This window comes from Lissotriton vulgaris, chromosome 1_1, assembly GCF_964263255.1.
Source record: "Lissotriton vulgaris chromosome 1_1, aLisVul1.2, whole genome shotgun sequence".
Lineage (NCBI taxonomy): Eukaryota > Metazoa > Chordata > Amphibia > Caudata > Salamandridae > Lissotriton > Lissotriton vulgaris.
Genome location: NC_141685.1, coordinates 1,382,413,438 through 1,382,432,535, shown reverse-complemented (window position 1 = coordinate 1,382,432,535; position 19,098 = coordinate 1,382,413,438). Strand labels below are relative to the sequence as shown.

At 45.6% G+C, this 19,098-nt stretch overlaps 1 protein-coding gene across 2 annotated transcripts in view; it reads right to left on the bottom strand.

The window, feature by feature from the left end:
* IQUB (IQ motif and ubiquitin domain containing) overlaps positions 1-5,877 on the bottom strand; it is a 438,241-nt gene extending 432,364 nt beyond the window's left edge. The window contains exons 1-2 of one of the 2 annotated variants that reach the window (XM_086966821.1): positions 5,754-5,834; positions 3,889-3,912 (exon numbers count right to left, since the gene is read on the bottom strand). The gene's annotated coding sequence lies outside the window, so the exon portion shown is untranslated. Of the gene's footprint in view, positions 1-3,888; positions 3,913-5,753 lie in introns of both variants that reach the window. The other variant, XM_086966816.1, reaches the window with a different exon arrangement.
* Between the last annotated feature and the right edge of the window lie 13,221 nt (positions 5,878-19,098).

Here is a 19,098-nt window from a genome sequence, read left to right as displayed (position 1 = left end):
GTTTTTCCTCGTTTTGCCCGTAATTTGTGCTTGTCTGTTTCTGCCGTCTGCTCGCGTATTTTGCCGTTTTTCCTCGTTTTGCCCGTAATTTGTGCTTGTCTGTTTCTGCCGTCTGCTCGCGTATTTTGCCGTTTTTATTTGTTTTGCCCTAAATTTGTGCCTGTTAATTTCTTTGTATCCCCTGTGCCGTGTCCAGTTTCATTCCTGATTGGCCGCCTACCTCGCCGCCCTCCGCTCTCGCTTCCCGCCACCGACATTGGCCCCGCCCCTTTTTCTCTTCTGTTCCCTCCCTGCTCCCGCCTCCCAGCTGCTCCGCCCACCCGCGCACTTCGCCTTAAATGGCGACCGTGCGGACGCGCAGCGGTCACGCGCAGCGGGCGCGCCGATTGCGCGACCGGATCGCGACCAGCGCCAGGACCCCTGGCCCACGAAGACCCCGACCGACCCGCCTGACGTACTCCGCCGCCACCCTCACCGCTCTCAACACCGGCCGACTCCCAGAATGCCATCAAGCCTCTCCACGACGTACCCACGGACCCTTCAGCTGCCACGCCTGCAAGTTCACCTGCATCCGGACCTGCCTCGCACCAGCACCCACCAAGCCGAACACCAGCAGTACCCACCTCAAGTGCATCCTGCTCAACACCCGCTCCATCCACAGACATGCCATCGAACTCTGGAACCTCCTCGACACCACAGCTCCAGACGTTGCCTTCCTCACGGAGACCTGGATGAACGCCTCTTCAGCTCCCGACATCGCCATCGCCATCCCAGAGGGCTACAAGATCGTCCGGAGGGACCGAAACGCCAACCAGATGGGAGGAGGCATCGCCATCATCCACAGGAGCACCATCCGTCTCACGACCAGCACCGACAACTCCCTGACCACCGCCGAACACCTGCATTTCCAGATCCACACCAACCCGAACACCACCCTCAGAGGCACCCTGATCTACCGACCCCCTGGACCACGCACACAATTCAGCGAGGACATCGCCGACTTCGTCAGCCCACATGCCCTCCCCTCCGCTGACTACATCCTCCTGGGAGACCTCAACTTCCATCTGGAGAACAACAACGACCGCAACACCAGCACCCTGCTCGACAACCTCACCAACCTGGGACTCAAGCAACTGGTGTCCACCCCCACCCACCTCGCCGGACACACACTCGACGCTGTCTTCTCATCCAGCAAGGACATCAACTTCAGCCACACCACAGAGCTTCAATGGACGGACCACAGCTGCGTCCACTTCACCTTCAAGAAAACAACGACCCACCACCACCAGCAACAGACCGCCCGCAGAAGCTGGAACAAGATCACAGCAGACCAGCTCGCCACCTCCCTGAGCCAGCACCCTCCTGCCAGCTCAGCGAACCCCAGCCAGGCCGCCGACAACCTCACGAAGTGGATCAGCAACTGCGCGGACGAACTCGCCCCACTGAGGACCCCGCCCAGCAGACCCGGCAGCAAGAAAGCCCCATGGTTCACCGACGAACTCAAGAGCTCCAAGAAGAACTGCCGAGCCCTCGAGAAAGTCTGGAGAAGGGAACCGACACCGGACAACAGGACCTCCTTCAAACTTGCCACCCGGAAACACCACCAGCTGATCCGCGCCGCCAAGAAAACAGCATTCAAGGACCGGTTGGACAACAACGCACACAACTGCAAGGAACTCTTCAACATCGTCAAAGAGCTTTCCAACCCCAGCGCAGGAAACAACGACATCACCCCATCGCAAGACCTCTGCAACTCCCTGGCTTCATACTTCCACAACAAGATCGCGGACTTACACAACAGCTTCAACAACCAACCAACGCACACCATGACCGAACAACCACCCCCCACCACCACCCTCCGCGCCTGGACCCCGATCAGCACCGAAGACACCATCCGCACGATGAACTCCATCCACTCCGGATCACCGACCGACCCCTGCCCTCACCACGTCTTCAACAAAGCCGACGCTGTCATCGCACCCCACCTGCGAGACATCATCAACACATCCCTCGACACCACCATCTTCCCCGAGAGCTGGAAACACGCCGAACTCAGCGCCCTACTCAAGAAACCAACAGCGGACCCCACCGACCTCAAGAATTACCGCCCCATCTCGCTCCTCCCGTTTCCAGCCAAAGTCATCGAGAAGACCGTCAACAAGCAGATGGCCGCTTTCCTCGAGACGAACGGATCCCTCGACCCCTCACAGTCCGGCTTCCGAGCCAACCACAGCACCGAGACCGCCCTCATCGCCGCCACCGACGACATCCGAGCCCTGATGGACAATGGAGAAACAGCGGCCCTCATCCTCCTAGACCTCTCCGCGGCATTCGACACGGTCTGCCACCGCACCCTAGTACGGCGCCTCAGCAACGTCGGAATCCAGGACAAGGCGCTGGAGTGGATCACCTCCTTCCTCGACGGGAGAACACAGAGAGTCCGCCTACCACCGTACAAGTCAGAGGCCACCGAACTCATCTGCGGCGTCCCCCAAGGATCATCTCTGAGCCCCACCCTCTTCAACGTCTACATGAGCCCCCTCGCGGCCATCGTACGCAAACACAACCTCAGCATAATCTCCTACGCCGACGACACCCAGCTGATCCTCTCCCTGACCAACGACCCCGCCGCCGCCAGAGCCAACCTGCACGAAGGGATGAAAGAGGTAGCCGAGTGGATGACGACCAGCCGCCTGAAACTGAACTCGGACAAGACGGAGGTCCTCATCCTGGGCTCCTCTCCCTCCGCCTGGGACGACTCCTGGTGGCCTCCCGCCCTGGGCACCGCACCCAAACCGACAGACCATGCACGCAACCTGGGCTTCATCCTGGACTCCTCCCTCTCCATGACCAGGCAAGTCAACAACGTCTCCTCGGCATGCTTCAACATCCTACGCATGCTACGGAAGATCTTCTGGTGGATCCCCACCGAGACCAGGAAGACCGTCACCCAGGCCCTCGTCACCAGCCGACTGGACTACGGCAACGCCCTCTACGCCGGGACCACCGCCAAGCTCCAGAAGAGACTCCAGCGGATCCAGAACGCCTCAGCCAGACTCCTCCTCGACATCCCACGAACCAGCCACATCTCCGGACATCTGCGAGACCTTCACTGGCTCCCCGTCAACAAAAGAATCACCTTCCGCCTCCTCACCCACGCACACAAAGCCCTACACGACCAAGGCCCGAGCTACCTCAACAGCCGAGTCAACTTCTACGCTCCCAAACGCCACCTCCGATCAGCCAACCACGCCCTCGCCGCCGTCCCCCGCATCCGAAGAGCGACTACAGGAGGAAGGTCCTTCTCCCACCTGGCCGCCAAGACCTGGAACTCCCTCCCGACCGACCTGCGCCTGACCCAAGACCACCTCTCCTTCAGGAAGAAGCTGAAGACCTGGCTGTTCGAGCAGTAGCGGCTCCCCCCCCCCCAGCGCCTTGAGACCCCACGGGTATGTAGCGCGCTTTATAAGTGTCACTGATTGATTGATTGATTGATGCATCTGGGCAAACTGAGTGCTGGAATGCGAGGCAGTGTGCGCCCACCCCCTCCACGCTTAGAGTTTTAATTTACCTAAAAAGTCTCTCCAGCAATCATCCTGCATTTAAAACTGTTGGTATTGATGGAAGGTTGTGATGCTGGGTACTTCAAAATTGTATTTGTGGGCCGAACTGAGAGATAGCCGAATGAGCAATCAGCGCCATAAAACAGCACTTTACAACACCTTAGAGCTTTTAAAAGTGTATGATAACTGGGACTCTTCTTTAAAGCCATTTTTAAAAAAGTAACCGAGCCTATGATATTTTAACCAGGACAATAAAATGTGCACTACATTAAAGCTCTATCACACTTCATTAGATCTTTACGCCCAGGATAAATTAAAGGCTTACCTTACTGAAGAAGTTTCATCAAGCCTGTAAAAGAATATCGCTAGATTTAGATTCGGCCTGTTTGATATTGGTGAAATTCAACAAGAATGGAAACGCATTCGGCCCACACGTCCTTGCAGGCTCTGCTATTACACAATAGAATCCCTGACACACCTTATATGTGGCTGCAAGAGTGTCATATCTGAGCGAGCCATTTTTCTAATCCCATCGTTCCAATACTTAGGCATTAGGCTTTGTGCCGAGGTGGTTAAAGAATGTTTTAATGCGACAAATATGCAGCTAGCAAGCGGCTTTGTTATCCATTAAAACTAAAAGCTGCACTAAAGTTCAAAATGTATTCTGTATGAAACATATCTATATGGCCTGCGCTCTGTAGCATACACATGCAAAAATGCTGATGCAGCTGGTGACTAAAGCTGTTCTTTAAATCATTCGGATACATTTTTTCAGATATGAACTCGATTTAACTGATATTGTTTATTATGGGTGCCTTATTTTATTATTTTATTTATTTTCTAATTAAGTATGGCTATAGTGACTTGCAACTGTTTTAATTAACTCTGCAATAAGTATATATTTTTTTCTTTTTATATACACGCCTGTACTTCAGTCTGGTCAGAAATATACATTAATGATCAAAAGCACACTAGAAATAACTCCTACTCCAAAGGTACTCAGATAAACTTGAGAGTTCCTGTACTTCCAACCCCTGAGACACTATCTAGACAGCCCGTCTTAAAAAGTCAAGAGTTACTCAGTTTACAAATGTGGTCCACTTTTATTTTGATGCCCGGCCGGGTCTATTTTCTGCCCCAGTTCGAACCTGCTAACCTGCAAGTGACATCCTCTAATCCCAGAGGAAAGCCAATGCATTCACCATCTCTTGCAGCTGTGTGTAACCCATAGGTCAAAATAATAAGAACAGGTTTCATTTTCGATGCGCGTCATTTATACAGCAGTTCGGTTTTCAACTTGCATAGTGGTGATTTTAAACTATCGGCCTGTTTTATACCAACACATATTGCTTAATGTTTAAAACTCGACTCGAGTAAATCAGATTTAAATAGTTCTAAACATTTTTAGTTTTAGTCCTTGTACAATTGTTATCATATAAGTGCAGCACTTTACAGCGCAACAGAGCCCTGATCTAAAACTGAAAACAAATTGAAAGATTTATCTGCCATCACCACCCTCCTTCCCCTTCCCACACACACTCATTTGTCCTTGCTGTTGATCTTGTTTATCAGGTACTTTTCCTTAAAGCTGCAAATGAGGTTGGAGGAGGCAATGTGTACGGATATGGATAGCGAGGAAAAGGATGGCAGAATATACAGGTAAGTAAAGAATGTAAGAAGAGAACGACGGGTGATAAAATGAAGGGGGTGTGCGATGAAAGGGATACGCAAGAGCATAATGTGAAGAATTACTATGAGGGAAAGCGCTTAAGAGAGGAAGACAATGAGGAAAACAAGATGTGGAGCAGTACAGGAGAGGGAGGGTAACAGGGGAGGATAGGTATTAGGAGAGCATAGTAAAGAGGCAGTGGGAAGACCGCAAAGGAAAAGGGGCAGAAGAGGATGGGAACGTGAGACAGTGAACTCGGGTTGATAACTTGATACAGTAACTGTTGAAGCGTGGGACATTTCCAGAAAATGAGCAGACGGGTGAAGAAGTAAGTTACTCTGATCCTAAGGGAATCTAAAAGACTAGCCCTGCCTTCCTCCAAATCTGGACCAATCCTCAGGGTAATCGATAATTCCCCGGCAGCAACCACCTCGATTGAGTGCACAAGGTCCCCCATTACCCCTCTGCCCCGGGATGCATGCCTCGCTTGGAGTTTTGGGGTGGAGTCTCTAGTTGCTTACCTGGTTCCTTTGGACACAACTTTCTCTCTCCCGCGCGAAGTGGGGCAGCAGCACCCACTCTTTCAGGTACGCCCGTGCAGGCTCCCAACTTTGTTATCAGCGGTGTCATGGCAACCGAAGCCGGAACTATGGCCGCTTGAAACACTAGACCGAGCGTGACGCAAACCCTTCTCTACGCGACGGCCATGTTAGAAGGAGGAGGAAGGCGCAGAAGCATGTTAGAAGCTGAAAAGAGGAGGAAAGCGCAGAAGCATGCTAGAAGCTGAAAAGTAGCGCGCGGTCTGACGTTTGAGAGGTTTGAGCTCGGATTTGCCATCTGCTCCCAAGTGTCTTTACATCTGCACTCTAGCTTCGCTTGCATAGAAACGAAGTTCTTAGACTATTAGATGTCATGGGCTACGTCATAATTGCCAATATTTCTGTGACCAAAAAAGGTAGAATTTTTCATTTTTCAATGCCTCTAACTAACACAGTAATGCCATCACTGGAAAATACATCCCTGACTTCTGTTTGGACGGTGATTAATGATGATTATATTACATCAGGGGCACAACCAGATCCACAATTGAATTTTGGGGGAGGTTAAGCTGGGGGGGGGGGGCGTTCTTTGATACTGGCAATTATCCCTCTATTGTATTTAATAAACGGTTACAAATAATTTAGAAGGCTCTCAAATACTTAATAGGAATCTTCTTCATGTGTTTACTCGCACCAATTTAGGGTTAAAGTTCAAAAGGGAAAAAATACTGCATTTGTAGAATTTTTTTACTACCAGTGACATAAAAAATACAGGCCAGGCTTGCAAAATACCAACCAGGTGGTAATCTTGACTGTATGCCACAAGAAATTCCTTTCAAAGATAGTAGATTACCTATCGACAACAGCCTGTAGCTTCCTCCCCAGCCCGGGCACTCGTCACTGACTACGCCACACACGGAGGTTAGTTTTAAACATCTTTATTAATCGCATGTAAACGCGAACCCAACCTTCTAAACCGGCATTCATTTCACTACACTCTAACACTAACGTCACAGGTCTAAGGAATCCATAACATTACATCTCCCCCTTTGTTAAATAAAAAATTAAAAAGTTTTACAAATACATAATTAAAAATCTTCAACGAGTCTTCGTGGCACTCTAATAACACATCCTGATTGTGTCTTTGGAAACTGGGTACAGGCAGTCGAAACGTTAGCAATCTGCATTGACGATGTAGAAGCAACAGCAGTCAATGGACTCTCAGCTGCCCGTTCAGACCCAGTCTCTGCGTTGACATCAATGTTCGGCAAGCGATTTGCCACATGTCAGAAGTGCGAGGAATCTCCCGTAATGGACTTCCCATGACACTGGGTAGAAATCATGTGTCCTTGCTGGTCACAACATAAAAGATCTCAGCATCTAAGGGAGCATCAGATATCCTTTTTCGAGGATGATGTACAAGCACTCGATCTCAGCTCATGAAAGTTTTTTCTTTTGCATGATGTCTCTTATCAGCATAGTCTTTCATTTTCTTCTTACGACCCAAGTCATTGATATGGATATCTTCCTAATTCGTCGGTCTCTGTTTGATCTAGTGAGGTAACTTCGAGTGAAGGGTTGAACGATAAGCTCAAAGAGTGGAACTCAAAACTTCCTTAAGGTTGAGCTTCTCCAACACAGAATGCTGAACAGCGTTCTTCAAAGTGCTCATGAAACATTTGACAAAGCCATTGGCCTATGGCAAAAGAGGGGTGGTTTTCTGATGCTTCACATTAAGTTGACTGAGGAAGTCTCTTAATGGAACGCTGACAGTGGCAAAATCTCATATATATCTAGAACAGTAACTGGCCATGCCAAGAAATGAACGTAACGTAGTAATGTCTTGTGGGGGATTGGCAGTAGATAGCGCTTGTACTTTAGCTTGATCAGGTGTCGTACCCCCATCTGAAAAGAATGGGCAAATAATATCAACTTTGTCTTATGGAACTTATATTTATCAGCAGTCAAACTCGAACTAGCATCAGCAAGCAAACAACACAGTTTTGTTGAGCTTTGTCATTCTCTTTCTGGGTAGCTCCGAAAACCAATATGTCATTGCTATAAGTAAATTCACGACAGGCTGTATGATATGTTTAATAACGTCCTGGAAAAATCCCTGCACCTGATGACACTCCAAAACATAGGGTCTGATTTAGATTTGGGGGGACGGGTTACACCGTCAAAACGGTGACAGATATCCCGTCAGCCGTAATATAAATCCCATTATATCCTACGGGATTTATATTTCAGCGGACGGGATATCTGTCACCATTGTGACAGAGTAGCCCGTCCGCCATGATCTAAATCAGGCCCTTAATCTTTTATATTGGAACAAACCAATATGTGTAGAAAAGGTTGTAATGTACCTGCAATTTTCCTCGAGTTCAAACTGATGATATCCTTTATTTAAATAAAGGTGAAAGAAAACCTTTGCACATTTAATTGCAATATCATGCCAGCAATATGTGTACCTGGATGTTATTCTCTTTCAATTGCCTTGTTGGCTTTGTGCATGTTAACACACATGGATATAGCTCCTTCACAGTCTCTTTTGGGAACTACCACTATGGGAGAAACCCATTGCATCAGACCAGCGGAACACTCATTATGTCATGTTTGAGTAACAATACAAGTTCCTTTTCATCTGCTTTCTGTACATGAAATGCAATCAGTCTGTGTCTTTCAGCAATATTAAATATGTCCTCATTGATGTGTAATGGACTTTAATTGTCTTGAGTTTTCCTAACCCATGAAACAATGAAGGGAACTAACTTACTATTACTTGATGAGCATTCATGTTCTAGTTCACTGATATCACTCCCATATGAGCAGCTATACTGAAGCTAATTAAACAGGCTCTGGATGCCATACAATGAAGTACACAAATGGGCGCCTCTACTTTTGTCTTCTTATGCTTCATCATGGCTACAAACGAAGCATGTAAAAAATGAAAAATGGGTGTCTAAAGAGATTCGGGCGCTCATGTTAAATGTACACAAAAATTATTACTGAACCAACAGTATCATGACATTTCCTATGTCCCACTGTGCCTCCAGAAAAGGAGAGTGTACACCCAATCCCTCCTAATTAATCAATCAAAGATTGAATACAAATGTTAACAATTTTCTGAAGCACAAGCCAAATGATATATGAATTGATAGTACAACAGTATACAAATCGACCTCCAAGTTATTGTGCTTGTCTTGTTTCTTTATTTCTTTCAATTGATCACAATCTTCTACTCCCTTATACCAACTCGTTTCGTCGTCACTGGGTGTGTACCCACAACTTCCTCAGGGCTGGAAATAATAAATAAAATTACCATATTGTATTCATTTTTATAATTTCATCAGTCACCAAAAACAGACTATGCACCCTCTAAGTGCGTAAGGGGATTACTCAAACCAGTGCAGCATCACAATATTGTATTACGTATTATGTCTCTATGTTTATACATTTTTTACGTACATTGAGTTTTATACCCTCATGGCTACATTAGATACAATCATGAACCTTATAATCCACATAGTGAGTAAGTGATTGCACATATCAACCGATCAGTGTGCAATTAAAATTAATCAACCTCCTGTGAAATTATTGATACGTGCGAATCATAGAGAGAAACAGCACTGATACCTTGTGTATCCTGTGAACTCCAGATTACTGTGAATAACAGATCAATGACAACGCTGATTAGGATTTAAAACAACGGAGGCATGAGACCAAACCTCTAATCCTTTTCTTTAGTTCGCAAATGACTCAATACAAGAGGCAGGATCTTACCTGTTGCCCGCAGCTACAGGTAAGGATCTTACCTGTGAGCGACAGGTAAGATCTGCCTCTTGTATTGAGTTCGCCTTCCCACAGCCATTGCAAACTTGTCCAATGGCGTGACATTTATTTTTGTGTGGAAATGGCAATCCACACCTTCTTTTTCCGCGGCGACATCACTCTGTGTGCCTCTGCCTTGTATTTTGGCGTACTTTTCATGTTCATGACTGACTCACCCTGGGCACCTCTAGTGTCCACGTCAGCTGCTTGTCAATCAGCACACTCTTCAGCCCTGGCAGCCATGAGAACTTGCTCCAGGCTAAGAGTCTCTCTCAGCATTCGTCATCTGAATGAATATGACAAGCATCCATCAATACCTCTGAGATGTATAGCTTCTTCATCATTAAATTAATTGAACTTACAGTGTTTGAAGAGGGTATCCAGTCTTTCAATTATTTCATCGATGGTTTCACCCAATTTCAGTCATTCTCGACTGAAAATAGACCTTTGGTAATCTACATTTGGCACTGGATTGAATTTGAGATTCAAGGTTGCTTTGATTTGACTGTATGTAATTTCGTCAGTTCGGGGACTTTTTTGAATTACTTCTTTTACACCTTCAACAGCAAGATTCTTGAGATAGTTGATCATCTTTTTATCAGCTTCTTCTATTGCATCAATCAAATCTTCAAATGTCTCTATCCAAGTAGACCATCTGTCACCAATATTTTACTTTTTGGCTGTATCAAATGATGATGGTGGGTTCGGGAAAGCGCTGCAGCTTTGTAACCATTTGTAAAACTTGTTGCTGCAGAAAACACGGTTCTTTCTGATGGTTTGGTGATCTTGTTTATGCAAACCATCTCTAAGGTCCTGCAATGTGCTGGCCTCAGGGTCATCCTTGATAATCACAGGAAAAGTGAACTCTTTCTTCAGCTCCAATGGAAAAGCAAACCTTCATGATTCCGAGCACCACTCTCAGCTTTCAATCTTTGAAGACCTATAGAGTTGTTCTGAGCCCCAGCCAGCAGTCTTGGTGGTGTACCGCTACATTTAGGGAGGGCTCAGGGAGCATAACCCCGGCACTTCCTCTGGGGCTACTTCACCCTGCATGGTGGTATGATGCTTCTCTGTACTCAGTTCTGGTAAGTAGACAATATTTTCATATTTGAATGGCTTGGCTCTTGTGGGTTTCTTTGTACTGCTTGACACATGGTTGATCTCTGTCTTACAGCACGTCTGATCACAGCCCTAACTTGCAATTGGCTGTCACTATAGGCAGCTCTTTCAGAACCTGGTTGCATCAACCTTTAGTGTTAGCACTCCTTATGATCTACAGCAGCAAGTTGCATAGTACCACAGTACCTTCGGTTCGTGGCTTTCTCATCTAGTTCTCGGCCAATAATGTGTAAAGTTCTCAGCAATGCTTTCATTAGCCTTAAGTGCTTTACACTGAACTGGTTCAGAAAAGAGAGAGGACCCGGTCACTGTTTTTGTTCTGCTATCTTTTTTATTTAGAGCAGAATCGTACACTAAGGTGTTTAATCCTTAGGTGTATATCTTTTATTTATTTGGATTGTTCAAAAAAATAAACCAATTTTTACATAATTATGACAGTCCGAAGATTTACTTGCTGTCCTACACATAGACAATTATATTTACAAGTACTACAAGCATACATTACTATAAAACACAAAGAATTCGACGTTCATAACAATTTGAAACAAAAACATTCAACAAACAAGTTTCATTTTTGTGGAAGTACCCTGTCCACTGTTTCTGTATCAGGCCACTAGGATGCAACTATTATTCTATGTTTGGCCTAATAGCGCAAAGGCAAACTTCACAGTAACATTCAATTGTGTTTCATTATTTGAAAAAGGCATTATGCGCAACAAAAAAACATTCGGATTTAAGACGAATTAATTATAAGCCAATGAGCCGACGCGTTTCTGAGCCTGTCTCTCTACTTTTTCAGTCTCTTCTTCAGGGCTTCGGGCTGGGTACCTGTATGAATGTAAGTGAAGGCCATATTTAGTTTGGGACCCTCACCTATGTTGTCACTAACTTAGTTAAGCATCTACATTGTTGTTACCTTATTTTTCGGATTAACAGTTATCTTGTCTCAGAATTCTTGGAGGACTCACTGTGTTCTGCAATGAAAGCAGTGATATAGCGTCTGTTTCCTGATGTTATTATATGGCGCTATTTAATGAGAATCATTGTACGCTTCACTCACGTGATTTCCAGGCAGAGCGTTTTCGTCTAATCTGTATTTTCTCGGTTTGTTAAATTGACTGTGGCTAGGGCTGCAAAGTTAACAAACATGTTTTTTTTTAGGAATAATGGATTTTCTTTGGAGCGAAAAACGTCAGGATGATCGGCACGGTACTACATTGGCGAGCACTTACTTGTTAATGTTCAGTTTGGCGTGGAGCGCCTGGTATTTCAAACGGGGGGCGCCACCTCATATATTTTGAATGATGTTTGTGCTGCAAAGTTTAAGATGAGTTGTATTTTAGTAGGACATATATCATATCGACCTGCGTGTTTTGTGTTTCTTAATGGTATCAGACACTTACTTGAACTCGGTTTCGTGGCGTGCCGGACGCCAAGCCTTTGCTGAACGGGGCGTTACTCGTTTTCTTTTTAGTTCCGTAAGGGCCGTTAGTGCTAGAAAAATGAACGGAACGTAAGTATTGGAATTTGGAACGCAACGTTTCTAGATTCTGTCTAGTTAAAGCGCGTGTAGCCATTTACCTGCGGAATGATTGTGGAACGCTGCTGTCTGCTTCGTGGTTCGATGGTTGGATTGAACAAACACACTGAATGCCAGAATCAGTAACTGGGTCGAATGTAGTATAGACCACCACATAAACCTAAAAAATCATAATGTACGCTCTGGACTACATGTCCCAGAAGCACTAAGTCACATGTTCAAGCTTTAAACTCCCTCGTGACTTGAACATTCACTCACTTGAGGAACCACGAAGCAGACAGCAGCGTTCCACAATCATTCCGCAGGTAAATGGCTACACGCGCTTTAACTAGACAGAATCTAGAAACGTTGCGTTCCAAATTCCAATACTTACGTTCCGTTCATTTTTCTAGCACTAACGGCCCTTACGGAACTAAAAAGAAAACGAGTAACGCCCCGTTCAGCAAAGGCTTGGCGTCCGGCACGCCACGAAACCGAGTTCAAGTAAGTGTCTGATACCATTAAGAAACACAAAACACGCAGGTCGATATGATATATGTCCTACAAAAATACAACTCATCTTAAACTTTGCAGCACAACCATCATTCAAAAGATATGAGGTGGCGCCCCGCGTTTGAAAAACCAGGCGCTCCACGCCAAACTGAACACTAACAAGTAAGTGCTCGCCAATGTAGTAGCCTGCCGATCATCCTGACGTTTTTCGCTCCAAAGAAAATCCATTATTCCTAAAAAAAACATGTTTGTTAACTTTGCAGCCCTAGCGACAGTCAACTTAACAAACCGAGAAAATACAGATTAGACGAAAGCGCTCTGCCTGGAAATCACGTGAGTGAAGCGTACAATGATTCTCATTAAATAGCGCCATATAATAACATCAGGAAACAGACGCTATATCACTGCTTTCATTGCAGAACACAGTGAGTCCTCCAAGAATTCTGAGACAAGATAACTGTTAATCCGAAAAATAAGGTAACAACAATGTAGATGCTTAACTAAGTTAGTGACAACATAGGTGAGGGTCCCAAACTAAATATGGCCTTCACTTACATTCATACAGGTACCCAGCCCGAAGCCCTGAAGAAGAGACTGAAAAAGTAGAGAGACAGGCTCAGAAACGCGTCGGCTCATTGGCTTATAATTCATTCGTCTTAAATCCGAATGTTTTTTTGTTGCGCATAAGGCCTTTTTCAAATAATGAAACACAATTGAATGTTACTGTGAAGTTTGCCTTTGCGCTATTAGGCCAAACATAGAATAATAGTTGCATCCTAGTGGCCTGATACAGAAACAGTGGACAGGGTACTTCCACAAAAATGAAACTTGTTTGTTGAATGTTTTTGTTTCAAATTGTTATGAACGTCGAATTCTTTGTGTTTTATAGTAATGTATGCTTGTAGTACTTGTAAATATAATTGTCTATGTGTAGGACAGCAAGTAAATCTTCGGACTGTCATAATTATGTAAAAATTGGTTTATTTTTTTGAACAATCCAAATAAATAAAAGATATACACCTAAGGATTAAACACCTTAGTGTACGATTCTGCTCTAAATAAAAAAGATAGCAGAACAAAAACAGTGACCGGGTACTCTCTCTTTTCTGAATCTAAACATTGTCCTACCCGGCCACAGTGCAGGACAAAACCCCACGTGTAATAAGGTTACACTGAACTGGGGCAGTGCTTTGACGCCACATACGCCAACGTCAATTCTGCACTTCGACTGAGGCATATGTAGCCCGCACGAGCATTCTGCTGGACCACGGAAAACTGTTTTGGGGAAGCAATGTCAATCTTCGGGGTACTTATCCCCTATCCCGTTGCCAGTTGTAGTGTCCTCCCCAGCCCGGGCACTTGTCAATGACTACACCACACATGGAGGGTAGTTTTACATGTCTTTAGTCATCATCGTGTAAACGCGAACCAAACATTCTAAACCAGCATTCACTTCACTATGCTCTCTAACAGTTACATCACAGGTCTACAGAGTCCATCAGGAACCCAAAGGGTTCAATCATTTCTAACTCACAAAACACTATATAGCCGAAGGCACCTGTCAGGGGAAATGGGGTGTGCACGGGATGCGTTAGCAGTGATGAAACCCTTTTAACCTCAAAGCGCATCTCTTTATGCACTATGGACTTTGGATCAGAAGAAAGCACCAGATAGCTTATGATCCAGCTGGCATTGTGAGAAAAAAATTGTTAAAATACATAAGTGACCTTTGTGGCATATTTTTAGTTTTAACTTTGCTAGCACATTTCTTTATTAGGAAACTTACATGTGTGTGTTTGTTGACAACGACAGGTGCAGGTGAGGCATGCATTTCAGAACACAACACAGCTGTCAGTGGTTCATTGGTAGTTCTCCTACTGCTAAAGGAAGCTAGGTTTGGCCTCTTATCAGATTTGACCTGCAGCTTCTCCAAAAGTAGTAGCATGAAACAGTGAACTCTATAGCCTGTAGTATTCCTGAAAAAACAATAACCTTCTGCCTAAAGCATCAGGGTTAGTAAGCATGGTACTTCATGACAGAGGTGTGCAAGTCAGAAAATTCATTGGGCGAGCTGAGGAAGGGTCTGGCTTGCCACTAAGAACCAGAGCACAAACGACCTTTCAGATGAGCACACAAGACATGACGTAAAAATATGGCAAAGCTCTAAAATAAAATAAAAAGTTTAAGTCTGAGGCATTTCCCTCCAACAGCGAAAATCCAACAGGGACCCAACTATGGGAATTGCCATGGCAACAGCCAAAACTACTAGGACAATTTTGCAGCACATCTGCACCATGTTGAACTCATTACAGTTCAAGACAGTAGGGAATATCAGTTATTTGCTTCAATTTAATTCTTGTTAGTTATTTTCTTCCTACCCTACTATCTCTACCCTATCTGCAAATCTGCAGTGGTACTTGACTACACCAACTGAATGCTTATAATATCTATGTTCCTTTAACCGTCAGCCTAAAGTCAATTGTCTCGGCTCCTTTTTTTCAACAACATTCTACAAGTTTCTTGTGTCTTTTGTCTCCTCAACTGCGGTCTCAGGGTTCATGGAGGCTTGTCATCGTCATTCTGGAAATCACGGGAGGCTGTGTCACTCCACAGGAAGTAAGTCCAGTGAGGACCTGATTACTTTCATTCTGTTTGCTCAGTCTCTTTGATCTCTTTTTTTTTAGGTAGCTCCAGGTCACTGTCACCAAGTTCTCCGTGTATTTTGTCTTCTTGTTCATCTAGCTCAGTATACTCTCAAATAGTCTCTGGCCTCCTTAACTTTGTCACTGTTTTTCTTCTCTTGCTTTCAGTTCTTGGCCATTTGTCTTCGTGATGCACGTTTTCTTATGAGGTACTGATCACTTCAGATTCACTCTCAGATTTAGTTTTCTCTTACTGTTCTCCTGCATCGTTTTCTGTACACTTGTTCCTGCTTGATCTGTCTATATTCTCCAGGTGTTGCCGGAATCTCGACAGATGCTGATACTCAATCATGTTTCACAAGTTTAGTTTGATGCCTGAGACTCATTGATTCCACTGGGATTCTGTCCTTATCAGTGATTCAGATCAGTAGTGCTGAGAACACTCAGGTCAGGCCTTATCTTCTTCTGATGCTCTGGAGAAATTTGCATCGAGCTGGACTCAGGGAATTCATGTATTTTGACTCCACCTCTTCCTCTGCTTGTCTCAATCTTTTTGTAAAAGAAACATGGATCTAGTTTGATAAGCCTGCACACTTCACAGTGGTGTTGGGTACAAGGATGACCTGGTATGTGCCTCTCCAATGCTCCTCCAAGTACAATTTTCAAACATACTTTTTCACATGAGCCCAGTCTCCAGGGCTCAAATCATGGAATGGAGCACATCTCACAGATGGTGTCACCAAGTCGATCTAGTGAGAGATAGAACGCACCACATCAGTCAGTCCTTTGCAATAATCGAGAACTAGAGCATCTGTAATATTCACAAGTGTAGCTGTAGGAACAGAAGAAATTCTCATGACTCTCCCAATTAGTACTTCGTGGATGAAAGTAATGTTCTCTTGTACGTAGTGCTTCAAATGCTCTTGAGTACAAGTGGGAGTGCATATGGCCATGTGAGAGACATGGAGGCACACACGTTCGCTAACTTTGCTTAGATCATCCCATGTATCCTCTCTGCCACACCTGATGTTTCTGATCTGTAACTGCATTAAAATCCTTAGTCAATACAGTAGCTACATCTTCTCATTCTTGAAGTGACTCTTGTTCTCATTCAGGATAAATTGGACCTCCAAACCTATTAAGTCCTGCAAAAGTAGGATGGCCACTTAGACTGTCACATCTCCTAGTGGAGTATGCCTTGACCCATCTGAAAACTAACCACACAATTACTCAGTTATACCTCAGCTGGTTACAACAAGGCTTTTCTAGGAAACTGATCTGAAGTCAATTGAAGGGGGCATCTCACTTTCCTATGTGACTCATGGTAACAACAACAATTATCCCTGTATTCATCTTCTGGCACAGACTTTCAGCTATGATGTGGAAATGAGGGTTATGCCAATAACCCTTTAAGGTCTGCACCATCCCATCTTGACCAATACGGGTTAGGTCATGCATGTGTTGAGTCATAGCCAGTAGCATCGAATTGGGCAGAATGGGCTTTCCCTCATCTGGAACCCAAATGTCACTGGAATCCTTTACACATCCTGATTCCTCCCACTTTCGCTTTCAGAAGTCTTGTGCTGTATCTCTCTTAGCTCAATAAATTTCTGTGCAGTGACCAGCAACATATTAGAGACTGTCACGTTTTTCCTCACTACATGGTTCATCTAAGTGAAATATGCTGGACTCAAGAACGCAATATCTGGCAATCTTATCTGTTAGACCTGGCACCATTGGCGTGGGTCTCCCTTCAATTTTTGCTGTTGCCTCATGTATTTTTGCTGTGTTAGATACTTTGGGCACTGTGCCACTGCTATCCAGTGCCACAGTGCAAGTGCTCCCTATTGTAAATTGATGTGTTAATCAGTGGTTCCATGTTTGGCTATTTGGTTTACTTGTCAGACCCTAGTCTAGTGCACTGAATGTGCCAGGGCGTGTAATCCAAATGCTGCTGGTGGGCCTGCAGCACTGGTTGTTCCACCCACAGAAGCAGCCTTGTAAAATGTGTCTAAGGTCTGCCATTGTAGAGCCTGCATGCAGTCTGGTACTGTCATGCTAACTGGGCAAGTGCACCCACTTGCCAGTCCCTAAACCTTCCCTTTTCTTCATATTAGTCACCCCTATGGTAGGCCCAAGGGCAGGGTGCATTGTAAGTATAAGGTAGGACAAGCCCTGGTGTGTGTGGCATGTCCTAATAGTGAATTACAGCCATTTTCGTTTTTCACTATTGCAAGGCTACCTGTTCTCCATAGGCCAGAATGGGCTGTTAGAATTGTTACATTTTATAATCCTAACAGGCTCAGAGAATAAGGTAGAAATTCGAGTCTAGTATGCCTGAACGCAGAATAATAAAATACATCTTTTAGTAAAGTTTATTTTAATATTCTGTGTTTGCAAATACCACTTTTAGGAAGTAGGTATTTGCTTGTCTAACCATTCAAACCTGCCTCTGCTAGTTTGTGTATTCCTATGTCTGGTTTCTGCGAGTGACAGGGCTGGGGAATTCCAGGAGACAGGCTGAGTCACCCAGTGGTGAATAGAGAGATCTGCATCTTGATGGGAGGGAGTAGTGCACCTGAACTCTGAATTGGGCTTTGCCTGCCTTCCACAATGCTGGCTCCACCCACTGGGGAGCGGCTGATGTCTCTGCCCTGCACACTGAAAGAAGAGAAGGAGGCCTGTCAACAAAGGGCTCCAGGACTGTACTTGCCTTCCACACTGCGGGCTCCACCTCCTGTGGGGCGTCTGATGTGCATCCCCTGCACTGTGAAAGGAAAGGAGAAGTCTGGTAAACAGAGTGCTTCAGAGCTGGTTTGGACTGGGCAAAGGCCCCTCTCCCCTCAGAGAACAAAGGATTTCTGGGTATAAGTATTGGGACCCTGATCCCATGAAATTAGATCACTTTTGGACTACAAGAAGAAACCTTTACTGAGGAGAGGAACCTGAAGAAACTGAGGAGAGACTATTCCCAAGCTGAAGTGCTGCTTGGGGGATTGGCCTGCCGTGGTTGCCTTACTGCCAAAGGAAGGAGAAAGAAACTTTATGTACTTTGTTTTCAGCTTGTGAAGGATCTCCAAGGGCTTGGAAAAGAGCTTGCCTCCTGCTGAAGTCTCTGGGACAACAGACTTCACCCCCAGCCCCCCAGAGTACTTGTGGAAGTGCCTGCTGCTGCTTTGGGCCTTCTGAGGACCTGCGTGTCGCAAGGAGCTTGAAGCGCGACTCAACGAGAAGAAGCGTGTCGCCTTCGCTGTGCCTGCCATTGCAATTCCGGAGAAAGAAGGTTGTGGCCGCTGGAATTGTCGCACTGCACCGCATCGGAGAGAAGCGTGCGGCAACGAAGGTAAGCTTGTCGCCGTCGCTGCTGCTGCCGTCGCAACTCCGAAGAAGGAGGGTGTCACCGCTGTGGTTGTCGCACTGCACCACATCAGGAGAAGAATCTTGCAACAAGGTCGGAGCATGTTACCGTCGCTGTGCCTGCCGTCGCAACTCCAGAGAAGGAGGGTGTCACCGCTGGAACTGTCGCTTTGCAGCGCATCAACCAAGAGCACCTCGCTTCCCCGAGAAGCGCGCCGCCGTCGGAGCTGCTGCCGTCGCATCTTGGATGTCGCCACTGTAGTTGTCGCATCGAGCAGAAGCTTCACGCATCGTGGAGAAGAGTGTCGCCGCTGGAGCTGTTGCCGTCGCATCTTAAGGGTGTCAC